This window comes from Cotesia glomerata, linkage group LG1 (assembly GCF_020080835.1).
Source record: "Cotesia glomerata isolate CgM1 linkage group LG1, MPM_Cglom_v2.3, whole genome shotgun sequence".
Lineage (NCBI taxonomy): Eukaryota > Metazoa > Arthropoda > Insecta > Hymenoptera > Braconidae > Cotesia > Cotesia glomerata.
In genome coordinates, this window is record NC_058158.1 from 3,696,297 (window position 1) to 3,716,208 (window position 19,912).

The 19,912-nt window shown below is 29.5% G+C and overlaps 1 protein-coding gene across 1 annotated transcript in view; it reads left to right on the forward strand.

The window, feature by feature from the left end:
- Window positions 1-1,257: 1,257 nt before the first annotated feature.
- The window catches only part of LOC123275441, a 145,285-nt gene continuing 126,630 nt past the window's right edge, over window positions 1,258-19,912 (forward strand). Inside the window, exon 1 of the mRNA XM_044743581.1 lies at window positions 1,258-1,682. The gene's annotated coding sequence lies outside the window, so the exon portion shown is untranslated. The remainder of the gene's footprint in view (window positions 1,683-19,912) is intronic.

The window sequence follows — 19,912 nt, forward strand, 5'->3', positions numbered from 1 at the left end:
TTCTCGAGATTCATTTTTGTAACATAATTTTTTACAGTGAAGGATTTAAAATAAATACGCTATTGTTAAAAATAGTGTAAATTAAAATAAATATTCATAAAACTCCGTAAACTTCTCTATATTAATTTCAATTATTAAAAGCAAAAAAATTTTCAGTTATAAATTTTAAGGTTTAAAGTGAATGTATAAAATCACTTACAAATATTTTAAATAAAAATTTATTACATTTATCCTATTATTTAGTAGTCTAGACAAGCTGGGAGTAATTAGTTGTTAGGCGAAATCTATTGTTCATTTGAATGGTCACTTAAAATGAGGTTCCGAACGTTTTGGAACAATTGAAAAATTCCAGATACTCAGGTAGAAAAATGTAATTTCGAGTTATAATAATTTGGACGTTTAATAACATTATAATGTAGGAAATTTTTTTTTTTTTTACATTCAAATAAATAGCAATTATACTAAAGTTAGCAGTCTTGACCATTTTTTAATTTTTTTTAACAAAAAAATTTGTTTTGAAAAATTATTTTTAAACGTTGTATTTTTAACTTTTTAAAATTTCTACAAGTCAATTTTTTTTTGACCATAATTTATTCTTTACAAATATTCTTAAAGTTATTAAATATCTGCTAAATTAATTTTTTCAATAAAACATTTTTAGAAAAATTTATATTAACAAATTTTTTCAAACTGTTCGATTTCTTTGAATCACTGCAAAAAATTATTGATAAACATTTTTTAGACTAAATTCGAGAAAAACTCAAAATTTTTGATAACTATTCCCACTAAGATCATTAAATTAACTGTAATCCATTAACAACAATCAAATTTGCGATAAATTGAACTTTGACCTTGGATAACTTTTAATTCGTTAGGTTTTTGAGAAAATCATAAGATACCTTTTTTGTAAACCGTTCAATTCTCTACAAAAATACGTGGAAGAATTTTTTTTATGAGCCACGACGGGCTAGGAATAAAAATTATAAGAAACAAAAATAATTTTTCCCATGTTATTCTCAATATGGGAATTAAAAAAATGCGATGCGGGCAATCTTAATATTTATAATAAGGGCTCATATTTTCACAGTAATTATTTTACACCCAAAAGAAACTTTTAAGCCTGTTTGGAAGAAGAAAAAAAATTTTTTTTTTTTTTATCACCCTAGTATATACGTATACATCTGTGACAGCATGAATGTGCGCGCCCGCGCATTCACGATTCTCCGATCAGATCTCAGTTTCACAGCCACCCTTACGCGGTCCATACTGGTACGTCGTGAGAGCAGTGTCAGTCGTGTTTGCTTCGTGCTAACGTGAATTTTCATCATCTCGTACTACCTATCGAACCGTGTTATGTGCTTTAATTTGGTTTGTTGAAATAATATTCTTTTATTTTCTTTCTTATCTCTTTTTTATCATCCAAAATATTACTTTTATCAGTGACAAGTTTTTTTTAACACTTTGTTTTATTTACGACGGTTTTAGAAGATAAAAGTAAAGTTTTGATAGTAATTATTAGGTTATTTTATTTGTGGATAAGGTTAGAGAAGAACACTACTCTGCAGTGTGAGAATTTAATGTAGGGCAAAAAAAAAAAAAAAAACAGAGAAGAACAGACGAGTTCTATTGAGAAATGCAAGCAATTCCCCACCGACTGGGATTACTTCGCAGCACGTGACCTGGTAAGAATTTTTCTACCTTGCATTTTTTTTAGCCATTATTATTATTGTTTTTTTTTTTTTTTTTTTTTTTTTTATTTAGATTATGAATCGAGGTAAGTGTACCCGGAAAATTCTTTTATCAATCCAACCCGACGTGGTAAATTTTTCCGGCTGAGAATGAGCGAAAAATGCGGGTATCAGACCGTGGAATTCAACATTTTATCAAAAAAAATAAAAAAAAATAACGTTTCAGAGGAAATATTTTTTGCTCCTTTTTTAATGAATGCTAATGTGTGAAGTAAAGAAAGAAAGTTTTAAAGATTCTCATCCATGCGACTGTGTTCCAGCTTGCAAGTAAGGGCAATTAGACAAACGCGAGAGTTAGTAGAGTAATTAAACCACTGCAGTAGTACATTTTGGACTCTTTTAAGAGTCGTCTCTTCACTTGTACTCGCACCCCCTTTCCAGCAACTTTAATGAGTAGATAAATATACATATACAGATACAAATATTTGGGGGAAAAACTGCAATGGCTTCTATTGTTGTGGCGAGACTATCGTACAGCGTAATTAATTGACAATTCATTCACAATTAAATTGGTATTTAATAATTTTGATATTGAATATATTCAATATATAGATTCTCGTTTTTCATCATTGACTATATTATTTCGACATTAATTAAAGTTTATTATCAATTTTATACAGGAATTTATTCATCAAATAACTCAATTCTTTTGTTCATGATGGTTAATTAATAATTTTAGTCATAAATATTTATCTCTTGATGTCTTAATTAAAATTTTGTCAATTTATTGCCTTTAATTCTGTGAACGTATTCAAATTATTTTACTATAGGGGATATTAATTTAATGGGTAACTTTAATAACTTTTTGAGACTTTATTCAAATATCAAACAATAAAATTTTATTATTTGTAAATTTTAGAAGTCAATTCGAAAATATAATTTTTTTTACTCGGGCTCTTTCAATAAATTTTTTTTTATCTCTTGATTTATGTATTTTATTGACATAAGATTATATAAATAAATTTAGCGTGTAAACATGTAGAATTGAAATCGCGGAAAAGTGGTCGCGAAAAATCTACAGAGAATATAAAATATTATTCTCAGAGTTATCAAGTCGCACAGGAAGACCACCAAGATATCGGAATAGTTTATAAAATGCCTAATGGGGTATTAGTGTATTTAATTTTTTTTTGTTTATAAAATTTTAAAAGAAATTTAAATAAAAACGGCTAGATGCATAATATGTATTTTAAAAAAGGTGTCAGCATATTTAAAAATATATTTCCAGTGATAAAATCTCGATTATTAAACTTTGGTATTAAAATTCATTAGAGACCTTTATTGCTTTTACTATCATTGTAACTATTATTTTTACAAAAAAAAAAAACAACTTTTTGTAAAAAGTTCAGTTATTAATTTTGATTCGATACTGGACCAGTTTTTTCTTTATAAACGTCAAGAGCTATCTTGTAACTCACGAGTTTCTGATGATTTATTGGGTCAAAAAAGTGAGGTGAGCTTTTGACAGGAAATAATTGTCTACGGTGTGAAACTATTTAACTGAAATTAAAATCTAATCAGATTAAAGCATCAATAAATCTTTTTGATTGCAACGAAAAAATTTTTATCATTAAAAAAATTTACAAGAAATTTTTTTTAATCAATTATTATCAATCGCCAAATTATTGAAGCTAAAAAATTTTTGGTTTATTTAATTTTTAGAGAAATAATTTTTTCTTCAAATAAATCCAATAAAAAATATTTTCAGTAGTGTAACATCGATTAAAAACTGAAGCACCATAAAGAATCGGTCGCCAATCCGGATGATATCTTTCAAACAGTGTCTGTATATCTGACTAAGCTCTGAAGTAGCCGAATGGACCTCGATTTACAGATAAGCCCTAGGATATAGACCAACGGCCTGTGCTTGCATGTTCTAGATCTCTAGCCAAAACATTACTCATCCAGCAAAGTATCTCCAAAAACGGGCCATACGATAAAGAGAGCAGAGTTAGACTGTTGCGACAAGCAAGGAGTGAATAAAGAATACTTGTATGTATATAAGAGAATACAGTGGGTGAGAAAAGAGATGGGAATTCCCATTTGTGAGGGTTTTTAGATACGGGACACATATTATAGCAGAGAGCCATACTAAAAAAGGAAGCCAAGTTTTTTGGCTTAGCGAGTCAATCACTTGATTCAACATCAGCTTGACATTTTTTTAAAATCCCCTAGCAGACAATCTTTTCACAGATTAATGTGTCTACTTCGGGTTTTTATTTATTTTTTTTGAGAAATCACATCGCTGTATGTTGTTTTTCAATTACACGGCCCGATGCATACCTCTCGGGAGTAAAGTGCAATTTCGGGAAACATATCAATCTATTGTAGCTATTGTTTTTGTATCCTTCATCCTATTTCCTTTCTGACAAATATTAATTTAATTTTTCTTGTTATTGCAACAAAACTCGTCTCTATTTTATCAAAATAAAATTTTTTTAATTTACATTAATCATTATTTCTCGAACCATATTAACAAGCTTACTTTCGATCCTCAAAACACGTCGACTGTATATTATTATTCGGCTTATTTTATTTATTCATACCGCCAGAAAATCACCGAAAACCCGAAAGCAGATATCGGTTTGATCTTGAGTATCCAAGTGAATAATAAAACATCCAACCAATTCTGTTTTGTTACTCATTATTATCGTTCATTGTGATGACTAAACTAATTACAAATTAATATACCCCAGTAAGAATGAACACTCTAGAATCCTATGAATAAACTATTGGGGTAATGGAGCTTACACGTAGCTCGCGGCCATCCGTGAAACATAAAATATTAGATAAAAAACTAGGCAACGACACTCGAGCTTTTTACAACAGCAAGTGGGACTGAAAAATAAATCATTTTCATTAAAAAGTCCATCAACATTTCCAGCAATAAAATATTCATTCTAATGCTTTCAAACAAGTTCATTTTTTATTGCACCAACCAAATGTTTTTCTGATATTTAAATGCACCGAATTTTTTGTTTCCAATGCTCAATTCTTTTCTTTTATCAGAATACACTCACCATAGATATGTTTTCTGCTAAACGCCCGGTCTTTCTCACCCGCAAAGTTTCATCCCTTTAGAGCCATCCGAGTGCATTCACAATTAATTGTCGCACCGAAAGCGCGGGACAATCAAATTTACGAACATACACTCACGCCTCGACCCACAGTCGTGCCGTAACATGTATACATATATATTATATACATACAAGTATATGCATGTATGTCTAAATACATTTATGTTTGGCCGAACGCGGACTGAATTCAGTATAATCCCGCTGTGTGCCGTAGATTCGGTAACGCTCCGGTTGGTATTCTATAATACGTACACAGAGCAGTGTAGTATGGTATAGCCGTATATAGTAACCGGGTTATCCCCTGGCTGGTTGTCCGACTGCTCCAAAAGAACCCACATTTTGTCTCGCATATATACACAGCTACAGATATATTATTGGAAGTCTGGTTGGCCTTCTCACGGATGTTCTGTTGCAGTGAATTTAATCAGTATTTAATTTCTCCCTCGCCGTGCTCAGTTAGGTTAGAAACGAAGTATGGAGCAGCATATGAGTGAGTGTACTCACCCATTTCACTGCTAGGCACTACACCCCTTGAAGTATACTTTATATTTAGCGCAAGTGTCACACAGTAGAAAGCCAGGTTATTAAATTTATTTTATTTATCATTGCCTTCGCGCTTGGAATACACCGGCATTAAATTTGTTAATCCCACTACGCATATTAAAAAATTTTATTTAATTAAAAGGATATTTATTAAAAGTTCAGTAATGAAAATGTTATTTAGCTTTTCAATTTTAATAAATTTTTTTTACGATATGTACATGCTGAGTTACTATACCCGCAGTGCATCTCATTGCAGTAGAGTGGGAGGGTCAGTCGACTGCTAGGTTACGCAGCTATATAGTTCCCTTCGGAATGTAGTTGACTGATTAAATTTTTTTTCTCTAGTAATATCATCATTATCGCTTTCTAGAAGAGTTGAAGAAATATTTACACACTTTTATTACGTAAAATCAATTTTCCTTCATTCTCAGTCAAGTTATATTAGCTTTTAGTGGTGAATGTGAGGTAACGAAAAAAAAAAAATGCATTTTAATGCTCGTTTTACTTTCCGAGGCTGAATTCGTAAACCATACCGCATTTCACTTTTGAAAGCTTTTAAATTAATACGTCAAAAAATAATTTGCTCTCTTTTACCATTTCCGGGTAATTTTTTTCAATATTTACTTCTACCGTTTAATCTGCTGATTTTTTTTTTTTTTTTTTTTTTTAATATCGGGTATATTGATTGAAAAGCTGTTGGAATTCTATCGTCAAATTACTTGTGACGAATAACAAATATTTTATTACTCAACACTATCGAATAATCTAGACTATTGCCAAGTAAAATAAGAAGTCATAATATTAAATCATCTAATAAAATAATTATTAAATTTATTTTGTATGATCATAATTTAAGTAAAAATTTTACAGTGTAAGTCGTAAATTCTTAGATCTTAAAACAAATAAATGAGGACTACCTATTTAAAAGTAATAAAATTATTTTGTTCATGAAGTAATAGATGCGTGAGCTTAATCATTAGCTCTCTAATCACTTAGTTCCGATTACACGGGGCAAGCAAAACCCTTCGCGCATGGATAGGATGCTGGATGTATAATGATGGTCGATTATTCGTGTGCAATGTCGCACGTCGTTCGCTGTAGCCTTGGTTTCCATTACTGGGTGTAATATACACGATATGCGGTGCAGTACAGCCCGATATAGTTCTGCGGAACAGCACCTGAGAGAGAAAACGAGGAGAGAAGAAAGAGACCGAGTATATCCCTAAAACCACTGATTCACCGCAACCCAGATGCGATTTCATCGACCCCATCAATCCCCGCTGTAATATTACCGTTACTTGTGTAGTGGTAAGTTACTAACAAAATCATGGTTGTCTATCCTCGTGATATATCGCAACTCCTAATTAACCACTTTGTGCAACTACAACTGGTGTTATTTACAAATAAATACTTTTTGACATCGTTGAGACCAGATTGAGTCCACCCGAGTTTTCTGGCTCACCTTCCGGCCAAATTACTCTCTAGGTCCCGGAACTCTAGATCGAGCTTGCGACAGCAATTAGGTTAAATGTCCTGCAACGTAATCCGCTGGAGGATTTTAGCGAAAACTCTACTGTGCGCAGAGTTGCAACTTTGGGTACTCTTTTACACATGCACTCATACTCAAGCAGGCGGCTCTCGACCACTGGTCGCTCTCAGCTCTTCATTAAAATTCTTTTTCGCATAATTTAATTTTTTAATATTTTATTTCATTACAGGTCTCTTAGAATTTTTAACAACATTTTATTGTCTTTACTAACTCTATTTTTGTTATCATCACTTTTTTCTTTCGTATAAGTAATTTAGTTTTCTTTACTTTAAAATTTCATAACTCTTTGTCTGACTATACAATGCTATTACTACTTAGGCTTGATGTTTTATGCATTGAGAAAATTATTAAAACATTTCATTGCGGTGTATTATTTATTTAAATCTTCTTTTGTTATAAAATTTTATCGCGGCATTAATAGTAATGATTATGAATTATGACGTAACAGTAGTTATAAGTAATTCATGATATTAGGTACGGTATTATCATCTTACTCAAGATGTTACGAAGCTTATCGGGAAAGATGGCAAGGAAAATTGACAACAGGCGTCTTGACTAAATTTTTTAATTGCATACTCAATTCATTTTAAATATTTATTGTGGTGCTTATTTTTGTTGAAGTGTATTTTATCGCTTTAATTATTTATTAGTGACAAGATATGATTAAAAATTTTAATCGACTCATGATGCGAAGCATCAGAGAGTGCTTTACGATCGAAAAATTTGTTTGGTTTTTTTTATTAATTAAAGACTTTGAATTAACCATTAACTTTTTTTATTATTAAACAATGAATTTTTGATAAGCTTTTTATAAAAAAAAAAAAAAAACGTTAAAGAAAAATAAAAAGACAATAAAATATATTGCTATAATAATAATAAATCAATAAATAAAGATTGCTAATTTATATTGTTGAATAGACTGAAGAATACAATATTAATAACACGATAAAATCTTTTTGTTCTTTCAAAGTGAAATAAAAGTGAGTGCTATTCGCCTGTATTAGATCGCTGGTGGGAACACAAGATCTTTGATCTATCAGAATAACTATTGATAGTCACGTGAAAAAAAGGCAATAAAAAGTTTGTTCTTTCGAATGGAGATACGTTGTAAGTTAGGGGGAGAATAAAGTAAAATAGATAAAAAAGAAAGAATAGTGCGGCAGTAAAGGCGAAACGTACGACATTGCTTTTCAAACTGTTTTACATGAATTACAATATTATTCATTAAACTGTAACTTATTTTTCCACGTCAACAAGAGTTAGTAGAAAAGCTTGCTGGGCGACTTTGTTCATCAGGAAATAAAAAAAGAGGCAAAAAATTAAAAAGGGATACAACGTTGAGGTAAACAAAAACTTTTTCAACTGTTAATAACATTTAAACTTTGTTTGAGTCCTTTTAAAGTGACATTGTACCAGTATAAAGTTTTTTTACCCTGATTTATTGTGCGAATAATTAGTTCAATTACAATTTTCCGTTTGTTGTTTATTATTAATTTATTAATGGGGTTTATTAAAATTTTTAATCAACTTCTTTGAACTAAATATAAAATATAAAGTTTTTTTTACCTTAAATTTGTGATTATTTTATTATCTTTTACAGTAAATTTTCAAAACGTACTTTGAAATTAAACAAAAATAATTAATTAACATGTTTATATTAAACAATAAAGAACAAATGGAGCTACATGAAATTCACAATAGTTATATTACGGTAGAATCAGTAACTGCAGGCTACGAAATAATTGTAATTATTAGTGAGGCAGAGTAATATATATATATATATATATATATATATATATATATATATATATATGTAATGATTTAATGATGTCGGTGACGCTAATTGAAACTTGAACATCAATTAATATTGCACAAATATTCCATGGTAAAACAGATATTTCTGTTCTGCATGTAAGTACACTGAAAAAAAAGTTTTCTACGCTTCACTATCCGTTGTATCGGTCGCGATCTAACCTCGAAGCGCCAGTGTCTTCGGCGTAAGTTCCTAACCTCATTTGTCATTGTTTATCGACAATTATTAAGTGCATGGTGATTATTGTCGTAATTATTATTACTGGATAAAATATTTAAAACTTGGCTTCGATCATATAAATCATTATTTGAAACATCAATAATAAATTATGCAAAGTCAGTTTCTCCGTCACCGCTAGGTGTATTCAATAGATCGCTAAATTAACAAAACGGATAGTGACCATAGCAATCCAGTGTTTCGTAACGTGCGTATAGTGACAGTAGCGATACTGTATCCTGAAGCGTAGAAAACTTTTTTTTCAGTGTACACCGAGATTAATTTCAATTAATACTAGAAATTACTACTGAACGTATAATTAAATCATAGGTGTTATTTGATATTTTTCATGATTCTTGAAGCCTAAAATATCGAATTGCAATTAACCCTTCGTTACTCGCGCTATTCGGGGATTCCCTGCACAACACTACTTAACCTAATAGAGTTGGCGTGAGTACGAGTGAGACACTAGAAAAAGCGCGAGTAACGGAAGGTTAAATAATGAACATATTCATTCGAATAGAATTACTTTTTTATGTCTAAAAAAATTTTATTTTATCAACAAAACAATCATTTCAGGGAATTTATGGTAGATAGAAAAAAATACGAGTATAAATTGATAACCTTACGCCTACTTTTTTTGACATAGATTAACATCTTATTATTTGTCATCCAAACAAAGTTTAACTCTCACGTATGCCGAGAAATAAAATAGTTTTTTCGATAAAATTTCACCTTTCTACTAACAAACTAACATTTTCTAACAACAAAGATATTGTTGAAATATATTGATCGCTGGTTCCACGTCAACTTTAATTAATTTACAAAAGCAAAATATACTATTAAAATAATAATAATAATATTAAGTAAAATTAATTCTATTATTATTCGACTAAACGGATAGGAATGGTATTAATTTACAGTATTAACAGAATCTAACTTAACAGTACACATTTGTGTGTCGAGCTCGTGAATGGTGTACGGAGCGAAGAATATTCGATGCACGTACCTCGGCAAGAATGAAATTTGTCACGATGGAAAGTACTGGGGAATTAAAGGGTGAGCGGTGTGTAGACAAGGACTGTATTACCGAGTTTAACTAAAAGGTAAATTGAACGACGACTACTAGAGTTTATGTTTCAACTGTTACACGTGTTGAATCCAATACTCGTTGAATCGAAACATTATTAATTAATTAAGTAATTAAAATAATTAGTTAACTATAAGTATTGCTAATTTTTTACATTCATTAATAGTTTCTCTTCTTTTTCGCTAATAAGAATACTTTTGTGGGATTTTTTTCTTGATTAACTTTTTGCTGCATTTTTAAAGCCTCTTACTTAACATCGCTTTAAAATTTATGTTACTTTTGAGAGTTTTATCATGTTAATCCTTTCAGGTTTTATATTAGTTACTTTTTCGAGTTAAAGTCAAGCTTGAAAATTTCCATCAATGTTTTAATAAAAATTGCAAGTAAATGAAGTTTTGCTTCAGCTTTGAAGTAAGTAGAATAATGTATTATTACTGTTCTAATTATTAGTCAGATTTTTAAGGGAAAAATTTTTAAAAGGTATATTTAGTCTTTCAATGATAAAATATGTATTTACTTTTTTGATGTAAAATGTAAGTATTAATGAGGTTCTAAAGCTCTTCTTAAGTAATATTATTTTTTATTTATGAATTTAAATAGGTATATTTGAGATAAAGTTTCACTTAACTTAAATTTATAAAGTTAAAAAAATGTTCATTTATAATAATAAATTTTTAATTACAGTGAGAAAATTTACAAATTTATTAACGTGCCGAAAAAAATTTTCACTTAAATTAATTAAACAAATGAAATAATTAAAAAAAATATATATTTTTTAAAATGATTCGTAATACAATTAAAGCACCGAAATTTATTATAACGGTTTATCATAAAAATCGACTATATGATACTGATAAAACACAAACTAATGTCTCACTCACCAAAACGCCTGCCGACCTTTGAAGCTCTTGCAATTGACCTACATGTCGTATACCTGTATGCGCACGACAAGCATTTTCTGGATAACGGGATTAAATTTCCACGTTAACTCGAGATCCAAATTGGACGATCATGCTAAATTTTACCGTTCTGATAACCAGGGAGTGTTGGGATAAGTACTTTAAAGTTAAAATCACGTTAATAAAATTAAAAGTCGATAGTTTATACCTGATATTATATATATATTTATCATGCGGGCAATTGATAAGGGCTATGAAAAATGTGAGTAAAAGTATTTGTCTATTTTAAAAAAAAATATTCTTTAGCTTAATTCTATTCTTAACTTTTTTTTACGTGACCTACTAAACGAGTTGATACTACTTTCTGTGTAGTTACGGCTGCGAGAACCGTAAATGTAATGTGAAAATCTTAACCAAAGGAAAAAAACATCTTAGATCCTCTTTATGTGCACTTAATCTTATTATGCAATGGAAAAATTGTACAAGCATAAAAGCCGATGGCTTTTTTTAACTTTACTACCATCTTTCATGCCATAACTTCGGGAAATATTTTATTATGTGATTCAATAAAATAAAAACAACAACTACAATTATAGTTTGTTTTGAATAAATTAATCCGCTTGTAATTCATTTCACTGTATTTGTTTTAATTAACAGAAATTGCAAGTGTAATTTTAATTTATAGAGATTAAATCGAACAATGAACGTGTGGTTGAAATCATATTTATTTGTGTAAAAGAAAAATAAATTACACTAAAGTTGAGCTTTTGTACAGAATTAATTAAAATTATATTGTTCTACAAATAATACTTATTTTCACTAAAGAGGTTTTAACTTAATCAAATAATACAGCTGCTAAATAATTTAAATAATTATGAAATATTTTGTCAGTGAAAAATTTTTTAAGTTTTTTTTTTAACTAATAATAAATTTATACTTGCATGAAATGCGAATTATAATGTATACTTAAAACTTTTAAAGGAAAATTTATTCAATAAAATATAATTATGTGAAGAAGAAAGAAAATGAAGTTAAATTAACCAGAGTGTTAAATATGAGCTTGTACAAAATAAGAGTAATTTTGATGAGAATATGACACGAAAATCAAGTATGTGACAAGTGCTACCTTAGCTAATTTCCATTCCTCGTTTTACGAGTAAACACTAATAAGATTGATTAATTATTCTCACGTTCATCAACGATGATGATGTTGAATTTGATGCATAGTGATTGAGTTATGACATAACAGCGTGTTTGTAATTTTCTTATAATAATAATAATAATAACAACAACGTCTACCATCTTGATATTTACGTTTATATTTTAAATTTTAATTCATTTGATATTTATAACTTCATCATATTTCATTTACTCTCACTAATAACAGGTAATTCGATTTATCTGAATTTTTCTGTCTATAATTGAACTTACATGCAATTTTTTTCTTTTCATAAGAATATTATGTAAAAGCTCAGAGCTGCTGTATAAATAATGACGAGATCAAAAGTAGAAATAGATAGATGGAGAACTTAATTTAAAGCTAATATACTATTTCAATGTAGAAATAAGCTTATTATACCTCATGTGTTTGCAACGCAAATATTAATCATTAGGAGATCTGTTATTGAAGGTATATTTACTCGGTATTATTCAAATCTCACAGTTTATTCACGAATTCATTGTGGTAAAATCAGATAAAAAATAAATAATTTCTTTCATTTATAATTTCATTAAATTTTAACGCTTATGAATTATAAATTTAATTGAATATTTAATGCATTGAAGTAAAGGAACTACTAATTGAATTTACCTTCACATACATAAATATATGTCAGGAAGTATTCTCTTGGAATATAATATACTTTTGAAAACCAATTTATAAATCCACAATTTAAATTCTGATATTACATTTTCTGTTGTTTAATAAATCGTGAATTTTTAATGACATCAAACTGTTTAAAACAAAACTTGTTATAAACTTGTGAGTGATAGAATTATAACTGCCTGTTTAAACATTCTTTACTTCACTTTAAAGTTTATATCCAAGGATAAAACGGCGAATTGAATGACGTAACAAAACTCTAAAGTTCATTGAAAAAATTACAATAGTTCTTAAAATATTTCTTTTTAATTTGAATTTTCTACAGTCCTTACAAAAACTTTTCTACATGTGATTGAAACAAAACATCTGTTTCTGTTTTTGCGAAAAAAAAAATACAATTTTTGTGACATTAAAAATAATACTTATCACAGTGTTATTTCCTGTAATGATCATTACTGATGAGTAAAATACTAATATCAAGGAAGGATTAATACTTAACAGAAATTTAAACAGCATGTTGGCTATTGAAGTAAGTGAAGTGTACTTGCAAGAAGACAATACGCCTTGCATTGCTTGAATTGAACTATAACATCGCGATTACGTCCCACTTGTATTGTTGGTTAGTGATTGTGCTCTAGATCCGCCTAGCTTTCCTGTGAGCTTACTAGCAAGCTAACCCTTGCTTCATCGGGCTGTAAATTATCGAAATGACCGAAACCTTATTCTCATCCTCTTCCCCCAGCTTATAAACAATGAGCCCTGTTCAGCGTATTCTGAATATCTTCTCCTCGAACCCACTACGACCTTTCATCTTCAGCCCACTATTTTTCCGGATTTAATCCTTTGTTATTCTGCATCCACTGACCATTTTTATGAATTATAGGGATCCTGGAATACCTTGTTGTTATTTATTTTTATTAAAGTGATGAGTTATTCGCGAAAATAATAATAAAAATAATAAAGGCTGGCAATAGCCTAGTCGGCTTGGTGCCCACTTTTCGAAAGAGTGGAACCCGGGTTCGATCCTGGCACGCACCAATATTTTTCAGTGATTATAAATAAAAATATGTGCGTTACGTTGCCAGCCTCTGAAAGTGGCAGAGATGGCCGGGCGGCACACACCTGACTTGAGTGATCACTCATTTAAGCAACAACTTGAATGGGTGACCACTCTAGTCGGCGTTGGCTAGCGCGAGGGATCTCTGCACACTAGGAGAGGGGCCTAATGCTCCAGTGGTCGATAAAGAAGAGTTTCTTATCAATTACTGTAGATTAACCCAGCTCCGACGGTACTAACATGGGTTTTCTCTGTGGTTTTCCCATGTTACTGTTCCAATAACCGAGTGGTGAGGATCAGGGTGAATACGGTACAGAAGGCACAAGTCGGTCCACAGCCGCAATATAGAGTGGAGATATAAAGTGGGAATATTGTTGATTCCCCGAAAAAGAGTGGGGATATCAGCCTTGTAAAAACCAGATAGCGGTATACAAGTAAAACTCATAAATAAAATAAAATAATAAAAATAATAAAGTTGTTATAAGTTGATAAAAATGAGCTATAGATAATGCTCGAAGGAAAATGCTGGATTTCTACAAAGATCTGTCTTTGCACGTGAATCAAATTCTAGTCAACAGGATTTTCATCGAACGTACTCAAAGATTTAGCTTGAATTGAGAAACGCGCTGAGTTTTTGTCAAATAAGAAGGATCTCTTAAAATCAATGTCTATGATCGATTTGCACTTAAAGTGCCTTTAGAATATTAGTGAATAAAGAGCATAAAAAATTTTGCCTCGTCCCTTTTTTCTTTTAACGTTGCACAGAGTTACGCTGCGGAATTTTATCGAATCCTAAAATAAGATTCCACTTCTCTGCCTGAGACACTCGTGCATTCACAAACGCAATAGATTTACCGATTCACTTCTTTAAGATACCTAAAGAAGCTTCAGTTCAATTATTTTTTGTATTTCGTTAATTTCAATTTATTTATTTTTGTTTTGGTATTAACTAATAATAAGTTGTTTAGAGCAAGATTGTTTATTTAATTGAAAGAACGGAAGTACTCAAGGTGAGATTTTAGCTTATGGAAATTTATCCAGCATTAGTGTGTGCATCGAAACCTCTAGTAAGGATTTTAGTGAGCATTAAATTGGCGATAGTAATAAAAATAAGATCGTATATACTACCGTGGTAATGGTTCTCGGAGTGCATAGAGTAAACAGAAGAGATTACTCAATAAATTTCACTTTATTAATAATTTAATCGGCTAACTTTAATTAATAACTATTGATAATTGTATTTATAATACTCTATTCTTAATTAATTACTTTCTAATAGAAAAGCTTTTAATCCTGGTGTGTGGTATAGATTTACAATTTTTCACGGTATGCATACTTTTTTACAAGAGCTATTGATTGTAATTTTTATTTTATTTCTGCATCCTTTTATTCAGTGAAAAAAGCCATTTGATTTGTACTGTACAAGCCAGATTTGATTTTTGAAAAAATTTTATTTCTAAGTATCATAAAAACTGAGCAAAGTTATAAATTTTTAATTAGTTCAATAAATTTAAATATTTTCAAAGTTTCTTTAATATTACATTTTTTTTCTTACCAATTTTCAGGCCCATTTTTGAAATAATAAAAATAAATACTCGTAATATTATTGAGTGAAACAAATGGCGTCAATTGACAAGCAAGTGCTTGTTATTTGACCAAAGTCAAAATTGATGTTCATTACAAATTATGAATTGTACATCACATTCATATTTACCAATTAAATTTCAATCATTTGCATTTTATATATAGGCGTATTCAAAGAATTTCAAAAATTAATTAGAATCAAATAACGTAAAACCTTTCGATAGTTAAATTTTTCATGGAAATAATACCATTCTATGATTAGCGTATCGAACATCAACAGCAAATAATACAATATTTATTTTAGCGTTGTTATTATTCTTATAAATAACCCATGAGATTGATACAGATAGGATATCAAGCTGTCAAATTCAAAAGGGATTTACGGAATCCAACAGCGTATCTATGACTACTGTTGTTTCAGTTAATTAATCAAGTTACAGATGAATATGAATCTTCCTTTATCATAAAATTTGCAAAAAGAATCAAACAAATATTTATTACTAATAATGCAGTGTTATGTTTAATACTATAACCTTTTTCAGTAGATAACAATATGTTGTCTCTCAATGATTGCTCTTTTGTGTTGAGCAAAAAAAAAATTTTATTACCTCTATAGATATTTACTACATCGTGGATGTAGATGTAGAAGTAGTGCTGGCAATTCTACACTAGACGAAGAAATGGGATTTGAGAAATAAAAAGGACTATTGAGTCAAGCATTCTCGAAGGTCTATTGAGAGCTTAATTATTCCGAGTTCGTTAGATTGGGTGATTGTCCTCTGATTGAACATTACGTTGTTAGAATAAATTATTCAAGGCATTACTATTTTATTTTATTTCTTTATTTTTATATTCTGAACTGACTAAAATTTTCGGCACAATACTCTTTGATATTCTGGAGCTCAGAAGAATGATAAAGAAACGATAGGACCAAAAAGGTTCCGATCAATTTGCATGCTAAAGTCTCCGTTGTATATTTCAAAACTGTAAATGTAAGTTTGCATATATTGTATTACTTTGTGTAATTTATGTAATATTTTTATGATCAACTTTTATTCATACACAAATATATATGTCCAAGGAACAGATGGTCTTTCGTGGGGTGCTTTCGTTAGACGTTAAATTTTCCAAGACTCCTGGGACTTAAAAGAATAATATCTCTGTTTAGTTCGTCTACTGATAAAACCTTGGAATTTTCTTTCCAGTCGCGTATTCTTTCGTATGTTTTTCTTTGATCTATGTCATTATTTATTTATATTGTTTTGATTTATTTATTTGCGGTCGCTTACTCATGGAATACATCAAACATTTTATGGCTTACAATATCTTTATATCTTTACCAATAATTTTTTTATATTATGACATTATTTACGTTTACATTTTTTCTCAAGGTAAATAGAAGACGGGTTTAAGGTTGCACGGACAGTACCCCGTAAGTCATAATAGAATCTAAATTTTTTTTTTCATTAAAATTAAAAATTTGAATACGAAAATTCATTACTATAATTTAACCGTTACCTTACATTATTATTAATTAAAATAATTAAATAATTTCATTAACAAAAACAATAAATAGTCAACGTTTGACTCAAGTATTTTTTCACAAAACTCAGACCTGGCAACACCGCGCCGCGGATAACAGCTGTTTATATTTATCTAGCTGTGTAGTGTTGAGTTGAAAAACATAACCCATAAATATAAACAGGAATTATTAAAATTCAAAATTCGCACGTTCTGTTCTGTGTAATGTTGCTAAACTGCGCTGAATCACGTGGTTTATTTATTTTTAAATATGTCGGCCTAAAATTTTCGTGAATTTCTCATCTTTTGCATTAAAATATCTTTAAAAGCTTTCGTCAGAAAATTTTCATTTTATTTTTAACGTATTCTACGAAAGTTGATTGACTGAAATACAAGTTTTTTGTTTTTTAATTTTCCTATGAGGTAGTCATATAAATCGATATATGTGCAATCCGCCAATAGTCTCTATAGGCTAGATGTTAAATTTCAATTTTTTAATAATTTATTAAAGGATAACCTTTCGTCAGATCTAATCCAAAAAATTAATTTAGACGTATGAGATAGCAATTCATAACATATCAAAAAATTAGCTTTTGATATTCACAAGTGCATTAGTGTCCGAACAACCTTAATGTTTTTTTAATAATTATTGTTATTGTTATTACTACAAGAGAAAAATATTTATTAAGGGGGAACACCACTGTGACGATCGAAAAAAAGAGGTGATTTTCGGGAATTTTTTTGACAGGGAAAATAAAGGAATTTAAGAATCCGGTTTTTTTTTTATTTTATTAAGAGTAAATTAAAAATTATTACCCTTAATTTTCATTAAAAAATATTTAATTATTACAAAGTTATTAACAATCTCGTCGAGCACTGGAGAAAATTTCCCCTCTCCACGGTCGGTTCGATAACTCAAAAACAGATCATCTGAAAATAAAAACCCAAATTGTTTTTTAATCAGTAAGGATGTAGTTATCGTCGTACGTACGGAATCTGAAAAATTTTTATTTTAAAGATTTTTTTAGTCAGGTTAAAACAAATAAAAAACAGTAAGAATAGTAAGAAAATTTTCAATCAGTCGCCATTTTTCAAAAATTAAAATTTTCAAAATTCCGTACGTGCGACGATAACTACATCCTTACTGATTAAAAAGCAATTTGGGTTTTTATTTTCAGATGATCCGTTTTTGAGTTATCGAACCGACCATGGAGGAGGAAATTTTTTCTAGTGCTCTACGAGATTGTTAATCTTTGTAATAATTCAATACTTTTTAATAAAAATTTAGGGTAATAATCTTTAATGTACTCTTAATAAAATAAAAAAAATCCGATCTCCAAATTCCTTTATTTTCCCTGTCAAAAAAATTCCCGAAAATCACCTCTTTTTTTCGATCGTCACAGTGGTGTTCCCCCTTTAGTAATAACAAGTAATAATACATTATTTTTTCTTTTGTCAAAATTTAAAGCTATACAATAAAAAATTTAAAGGAACAAATTATTTTACGAGTGGTTGATTAACAATTAAAAGTCGAGATGCACATTAATTACTGAACGAATAGTTTGCATATTTAAATATACGACAACGGATTAGCAGTGAGGAAATGAATTGCCATCAATCCTCGACTAATGTTTTAGATATGCAATCAGCCAAAAACCAATTACACTGTTCTTGACTGCGAGAGGATTTGCGTTAAAATGAGGATAGATAGAATAGTCCTGACAGTAGGTTGAATAGAGAAAATAAAAATAAAATTAAAAAAAAAAAAAACTATGAAATTATACGAAAAGCGACGGAGAAATGAAAAACGTGTTGACGATAATGAAAAAAGTGAAAAACAAAAACAAGTTTGCGTGTCAGAACAAAATTGAATCTGATTGCCGTCGATTTAATAATAGAAATGAATTTAACTTGTCTACACTTGACGTTCGTACAATATGGACCGCGTAATTGTTTTGTTTCTGCTGTCAATTCTAAAACCACACCCACCAGTGCATATTATATATTTATCTGCCTTTAGTTATATGCATGTATGTACAACATAGATATATTTATATTTATACGTTGAACTAATGTTCCAAACTGGAAGGTCACATAAATGTCTAGAACAATACCAAGTTTCGCGACGACGTGATTTTCATTCTCATATATTTCACCAAATACCGCTGAAATTTCTCGCTCAGCTGTGTATAATTTTAGAGTTATTGAAATACTCATACTTTATTCACGGTTTTCTTCATATTATACATGTATTATTATTATTATTTATTTATTTAATTGGCCATGAAGTCGAAACTCCTTGTAATATAATATATTTATTTTTTTGTTCAACGCACGTATGGAGTATGAGCCAACGAGAAATATATTAATTTAATAAATAAATAAAACTATCGTGCATGGGTTAAACAATTTATCATCGGTGTGTGACAGGTGTCCATCCGGGTAAAAAATTTAAGGACGTCTATCATTAACATCCACGACTTTACGGCCATCCGCTCAATTGTCTCGGATTTTTATGGGACTCCCCAGATTTTTTTCCTTCGTGCACCGCGGAAACTGTATATCCATCCCATTTTTATTCATTATTTTTATACAAAGATTAAATAAATTATCAAATCTCTTTTCAGGGATTATTTTTAAACAATAAAATTCAATAAATTTAACGAGTGCGTAGAAGCATAAATAATAACGTTATTGTTTTAAATACTGCTTACACTGATAGAAGGATTTATTTGTATTAAATAATATTTGTTGACTACTAGTCAACACTACTATAAAGATTGTAGATTACTGTAGATTATGTAGTACTGACTACTAGTTAACAAATCATTTATTAGAGACCACTTTTTAGTATTAAACAAATATTTCTTAGTATTTAAAATGATTTGTTTGTATTTAATAAATCTGATATTCATTTATTAAATATTAACAAATCTTTTTAAATACTAAGAAATATTTATAAAGGACTGAAAAGTGGTCTCTAATAAATGATT